Source organism: Cebus imitator, unplaced genomic scaffold (genome assembly GCF_001604975.1).
Source record: "Cebus imitator isolate Cc_AM_T3 unplaced genomic scaffold, Cebus_imitator-1.0 Scaffold126, whole genome shotgun sequence".
Taxonomy (NCBI): domain Eukaryota; kingdom Metazoa; phylum Chordata; class Mammalia; order Primates; family Cebidae; genus Cebus; species Cebus imitator.
The window spans coordinates 394,834-401,810 of NW_016107441.1; the positions used below are offsets into that span (position 1 = coordinate 394,834).

Sequence of the window (6,977 nt, forward strand, 5' to 3'; positions counted from 1 at the left end):
AAAAAAAAAAAAAAAAAAAGAAAAGAAAAAAAACCAAACAACTGTTTCTATATATACTACAGTTTCTTTATCCATTCCAATGTCAATAGACACTTAGGTTATTAATATATCTTGGCTATTAGGAATAATGCTACAATGAATGTGGGAGTGCAGATATCTTTATAAGGTGGTGATTTCATTTCCTTCTAGTATATGCCCAGAAAGGGGGGTCATATGGTAGTTCTATTTTTAATTTCTTTAGAAACCTTTATACTGTTTTCTCTCATGGCTGCACCAATCTACAGTCCCACCAACAGTGTACTAGAATTCCCTTTTTCCACATCCTCACCAATATTTTTGTCTTTTCACTTTCGATAACAGCCAACCTAATATGTGTAAGGTAGTATCTAGTACTGGTTTTGATTTGCATTCTCCCTGATGATTAATGATGTTGAACATTTTTTCATATACTTGCTGAGCATTTTTATTTCTTCTCTGGAGAAATGTTTATTCAGGTCCTTTGCCCATTTTTAAATTGGGTTGTTTTCTACTGCTGAGTTATATAAGTTCTTGATAAATTTTGGATATTAATCCCTTATTAGACATATGGTTTGCATATGTTTTCCAATTCATAGGCTGCTGTTCCACTTTGTTGTTTGCTTCCTTTGCCGTACAGAAGCTTTTTAGTTTTATGTAGTCCTATTTATTTATTTTTGCTTTTGTAACCTGACCTTTTGGTCTGATACCCAAAAAAAATCATTGCCAAGGCCAATGTCCAGGAGCTTTTCCCTTATGTTCTCTTCTAGGAATTTTATAGTTTTGGATCTTACATTTAGGTCTTTTATCCATTTTGAGTTGATTTTTGTGTACAGTGTAATATATACATCCAATTTCATTCTTTCTCACATAAAAACCAGTTTTCTCTGTCCCATTTATTGAAGAGACTATCTTTCCCCCACTGTGTTCCCTTGATGCCTTTCTTGAAAATTAGTTGACCATGTATGTTTGCATTATTTCTAGGCTCTCTATTGTGTTCCATTGGTCTATTGTATCGGTTTTTTTGCCAGTACTATCCTGTTTAGATTACTATATCTTTGTAACATAATCTTGAATCAGGAAGTGTGATGCACCCAGTTTGTTATTCTTTCTCAGAATTGTCTTGGCTATTTAGGGTTTTTTTGTGATCTCATGCAAATTTTAGGATTATTTCTTATATCTCAGTGAAGAATGCCATTGGGATTTTGATAGGGATTGCATTAAATCTGTATATTGCTTTGGGTATGGACATTTTAACAATGTTAATTCTTCTGGTCCATGTGCATGGGATAGCTTTACATTTACTTGTGTCTTCTTCAATTTGTTTAATCATTGTTTTATAGTTTTCAGTGTACACACTATTCATGTCCTTGGTTAAATTGATTCTCAAGTGTTTTTTAATACTATCTCAAATAAAATCGTTCTCTTAATTTCTTTTTGAAGTATGTAATTATTTGTGTATAAAAATATTACTGATTTTTATAATTTTTTTTTTTTTGAGATGGAGTCTCACTCTGTCACCCAGGCTGGAGTGGTGTGATCTTGGCTTACTGCAACCTCCTCCTCCCAGGTTCAAGCAATTCTCCTGCCTCGGCCTCCCAAGTAGCTGGGACTACAGGTGTGTGCCACCATGCTGGGTTAATTTTTGTATTTTTAGTAGAGACAGGGTTTCACCATGATGGCCAGGCTGGTCTTGAACTCCTGATCCCAGGTGACCTGCCCCCACTCTTGGCCTCCCAAAGCGCTGGGATTACAGGCATGAGCCACAGCTCCCAGTCATGTATGTTGATTTTTATATCCTGTAAATTTACTAAAATCATTAATTTAAAAGAATTTTTTAATCTTTGGGGTTTTCTACATATAGGATCATGTCATCTGCAGTTAAAGATAATTTTACTTTTTTCTTTATGATTTGTATGGCTTTCTTTCTTTTTCTTTTTTGGCTGATTGCTCTTGCTAGTACTTCCAGTCCTATGTTGAATAGAAGTGGTGAGGGTGGGTATCCTTGACTGGTACTTGATCTTGGTGGAAAAGCTTTCAGTTTTTCCCCATTAATTAAAATGTTAGCTGTGCATTTTTCATAAATTACCTTTATTATGTTGAGGAACGTTCTTTCTATACCTAAACCACTGAGAGTTTTTTATTAAGAAGGTATGCCAGGGTGGGGGCTAGGGAAAGAAAGGATGTGAAGATCGTCAAATGCTTTTGCAAGGTCAATTGAGATACCCATGTGGTCTTCATTTCTCATTCTGTTAATGTGATTTATTATATTGTTTAATTAGTGTATGTTAAACCAGCTTTGCCTGCCAGGGATAAATCCCACTTGGTCATGATTTATAATTTTTTTTATTGTTGTTGAATTCTGTTTGCAAATATTTTATTGAGGATTTTTGTACCAGTGTGCATTAGCAAAATCAGCCTGTAATTTTCTTTTGTTATAGTGTTTTTCTCTGGCTTAGGTATCAAGGTAATGCTGGCCTCATAAAATGTGTTGGGAAGTACTCCCTCTAGCTCCATGCTTTTTGGAAGAGTTTATTAAGTATTGGTAATCTTCTTTGAATGTTTGTAGAAGTCAGCTGTGAAGCCATCTGGTCTTTCAGGGAAATTTAAACAGAAAGCCAGAAAGTCAAATAGTCTCTGTTACATCTTCAATCTCTTTGTCTGTTCAAGCTTTCCATTTCTTCCTGATTTCAATCTTGGTAGGTTGTATTTTTCTAGGAATTTCTCCATTTCCTCTGGGTTATACAATTTGTTGGCAAATAATTGTTCATTATAGCCCCATATGATTCTTTTTATTTCTGAAGCATCTGTTGTGGTGTCTTCATTTTCATTTTTTATTTAATTAGAGATTTCCTTTTTACTTAGACTAGATAAGGGTACGTCAATTTTATTTTTTCCAAAAAATAAACTCTTAGTTTTATTGATTTTGGCTATGTTTTTTTCTGTTGTCTATTTGATTTATTTTTGTTCTGCTCTTTATTTCTTTCCTTCTGCTAACTTTGGGTTTTGTGAGCTCTATTTTTTCCAGTTTCTTGAGGTGTAATGTTAAACTATTTAATTGGTATTGTTCTTCTTTTTTAATGTAGGCATTTATTGCTATAAAATTCTCTCATAGAACAACTTTTGCTGCATTCTGTAAGCTTTAATATGTTATGTTTCCATTGTCAATTGTCTGAAAATATTTTTTAAATTTCCCTTTTGATTTCATCTTTGACCTATTGGTTGTTTAGAAGCATGGGACCAGGTGTGGTGGCTCACACCTGTAATCCCAGCACCTTGGGAAGCCGAGGTGGGCAGATCATCTGAGGACAGGAGTTTGAGACTAGCCTGACCAACATGGTGAAACCTTGTCTCTACCGAAAATACAAAATTAGCCAGGCGTGGTGGCACATGCCTGTAATCCCAGCTACTTGGGAAGCTGAGACAAAAGAATTGCTTGAATCTGGGAGGCAGAGGTTGCAGTGAGCTGAGATTGTGCCATTGCACTCCAGACTACGCAACAAGAGTGAAACTCCATCTCAAAGAAAAAAAGTGTGTTGTTTAATTTCCACATATTTGTGAATTTTCCAAGATTCTTCCTGTTATTGATTTCTAGCTTCATACCATTATGGTCTGAAAGAATATTAATATGATTTCAATCTTCTTAAATTTAAGGCTTGTTTTCTGGATTAGCATCTGGTCCATTCTAGAGAATGCTCCAAGTGTGTTTGAGAAAAATGTGTATTCTGTTTCTGTTGGATGAAAAGTTCTGTATATATCTGTTAGATTCATTTGGTTTAAAGTGCAATTCAAGTTCATTATTTCCTTATTTTCTCTCTAGTTGCTCTATCCATTGTGGAAAGTGGGATACTGACTTTCCTACTACTACTGTGTTGCTATCTATTTCTCCCTTCATGGCCATTAATATTAGTTGTATGTATTTGGGTGCTCCGATGTTGCATGCATGTGTATTTATGATTGTGCCCTCTTGATGAATTGGCCCCTTTATCATTAAACAATGATCTCTGTCTCTTGAGACAGTTTTGACTTGAGGTCTATTTGTTACATATTTGTTAAAGGGAAAATCTACAACAAGGAGGTAAAAGGAGAAGCCTAGATATATAATGCTGAAATGTTGCCATCCATTTAAAAATGTTACTTTAAAATTTTAAATGTATTCAAAGATAGTGTTGCCTTACCCCACAGTTCCATTTCCAGTAGCAACTACAGATGAGAGTTTGTGTATGCGTCTGAAAATCTGACTAGAAGATTTTTAAAAAATATGCATATTTCTTATAAAAGCAATATAAACCCATCGGGATGTGTAAAAGAAAATATAGCCAGTGTTAAAATTAGCAATGTTTCACAAACCCACAACTCAAGGCACAGTGTTCTTCTACTGGACTCTGCCCCATGCCCAAGATCAGTGCCCCGTTCAGTGCCTACTCGCGGTCTCCAGCGCCCAGAACATAGTCCACCCGGCAGTGGCATTAATAGGTCGTCAGGTGGTGCTGTGGAGCAGAGCGCCGGCCGCTCAGTGAGAAAACAGGGGCGGCAGCGCAGAGGAGCACGTGATCTCGGCCTCGGGCGTGGGCGCCGGGCTCACGTGACGAGGCCCGGAAGCGACTGCCGGGGCAGCAAAGGAGGATGGCGAGGGGCTGGTACTGAAGCCGGGAAAGGTGGGCTGTGCTGAAGCCAGAGCCGGAGCCTGGGGGGGCCGGAACCCGAGCCGTGAGTTCCTCCACTGACGCGCTCCGGCTGGCGGCGCTCGCCGCCCGGGGCAGGACCCACCTCGCCTTCCTCCGGCGTTGCAGATGCTCCAGGTCAGGCACCCCACGCGCCCGGGCTGCGGGTCCGCGACTCCTCGGCGTCCCCGGGCCGCAGCTGCGGTACGACGCGGGCACCTCTCTGTGAACTGGGCGAAGTGGGGATCCCTGCCCCTCGCGCTATCTTTCTTGACCTCGTGGAACCGGTTGGGGTCTCACCGTCCTATTTGACAGGTGTGGGAAACGGGGGTAGAAGGTGACGATAACCCAAACAACCATCTAGGGCGTCTTTTGCGCCTCCTAAAGGGCCCCAGCTGTTCCCAGCAAATGTCTTGTCCGCTGCGGGAGCCCTGCTCGAGACTGGCTAATAATAGGTCTTTGGGTCAGAATTGCAAGGACCCTGGGAAGTCGTCTGGTGCAACTCCTTCCCAGGACCTAGCCCGTACTCCAGGAAGGGGTAAGGGCGTGCCTAAGGTCACCCAGCGAGTTAATCGTAGACCTACGCCTGGAATGCAAATGTTCCTAAGCTTCAGCAGCTGTTTGCTTTTCACCACACTGCCTCCTGCGGGAAACTTGACGTGTGAAAAGGCACCCTTTTCTGTCCCTTTCTCTTTTAGTCCACTCCCTTTGTATCTGTCTGCATTTTCCACCGCTGGGGTTTGGTTTGCTCTGGGTGTGGTTCCCTGTTTGTTCATTATTTTTCTGCAAGCTCATCCTTCTCTAGGTTTTGGTTTCTAACCGTCCTGGATTCTATGTAAGTCATACCAAAATATGAAATATGAATCGGAGTGTGCTTCTGGGAGGTTGGGCGGCTGAGCCGAGGTTGTGGACATCAGAGCCCTGACATTAACTTGAAGAATGTAAAGACCTTTGCTTTATTTTTTCTGTAACTTGTCAGATTTGGGGTTGCTCATCTGGATGGACGTTTTACAGTTATTTGAATTTTGCTGAAGATAGCATCATGGTGCAATGGACAGAACAGAGATTGAGGAATCAGGAGATTTTGTCCTAGCTCTGCCGCTTACCTGGCAACCTTAGGTGAGTTGGGTTTAGGTTTCTCAGATTAGACAATGATAGAATTGAATCCTTAACAGCCCCTTCTGCTGTGATCTGGAGGCTGTGCATCTAGGTTTGGTTTTTTGTTTATTTTTTAATAGAGATGAAGTCTCAGTATGTTGCCCAGGCTGATCTCAAACTCCTGATCTCAAGCGATCCTCCCGCCTTGGCCTCCCAAAGTATTGGGATTACAGGTGTGAGCCAGTCCCCCTGACCAGTGTCTGTTTGTTTTTTTATTCAGAGAGATTTTTCCCCCTGTGTACACTAAGTATTAATTAGCCTTTCAACAAGACAGTCCAGTTGTCTAGGAAGTAGTTTTTTCTGCTTATTCCTATGTTGCCATAAAATTCTCCTCCTCTTTCTTCGTATTTCTGTATTATGTCTAAGCTAAATGCTAACAGCTCAAAATGATTTTTAACTGTCTTTTATTATTTTAAACATGATCAGGGTCCTCTTTTGACTCTTGTCTAGAGCATCGTTTACAGTAATTAACTTACTTGTACATTTAGAACATGTTTTCTTTAAAGATGTTATTGAAGTCAAGTAGAAAGGGACACAAACAGCTCTGTCATTCACTTTGTGTTTGAGACTCAGAGTTTGTCTGGGGATGGAGGCTATGTGCAGCAGAGGCTGTGCTGATAACAGCATGAAGCCTCTCCCTTTGTTTTCTGATTGTATCATTTATAATTGCCTGCTCTGAAGTCCTTGTTTGCCCTTTAAGGCATGTAGCTGTTCATTCAGCCTCCTCTTGTGGCAGTTCGTAGTGCTCAAAGCTGTCTCTGTTTCAAAGACAGTGTAAGCAAGTGGGATTCCATTTATTTTGTAACATTCTGGAGATTACAGCTGGGACCAACAGGAGAAAGTGCCATAAGGGAAGGGTGTTTGGTAAGTGTAAAAACTTTCAAAGAATTAGTGGTCTCCCGTATTAGAACACTGAGCGTGGAGTTCCCTGCCACTAGAGGTAATCATCTCTGGGCAATTACTTTGGGGTTGTTCTGGATGAAATTAGATTGTTGGGTAGAGGGCTGGACTAGACAAAGTTTTAAGTTTTCTTTAAACTCAGAGTCTGTGACATTCTAGGACTGGACTCACTAGCATGTAGAGTGGATGGGGCAGATGTCCACTTACTAGCATGTAGAGTGGATGGGGCAGATGTCCACT

At 40.3% G+C, this 6,977-nt stretch overlaps 1 protein-coding gene across 1 annotated transcript in view; it reads left to right on the forward strand.

Annotated features, from left to right (window-relative positions):
• Positions 1–4,578: 4,578 nt before the first annotated feature.
• Positions 4,579–6,977, forward strand: part of SLC36A1 (solute carrier family 36 member 1) — a 56,300-nt gene continuing 53,901 nt past the window's right edge. Inside the window, exon 1 of the mRNA XM_037742758.1 lies at positions 4,579–4,883. The gene's annotated coding sequence lies outside the window, so the exon portion shown is untranslated. The remainder of the gene's footprint in view (positions 4,884–6,977) is intronic.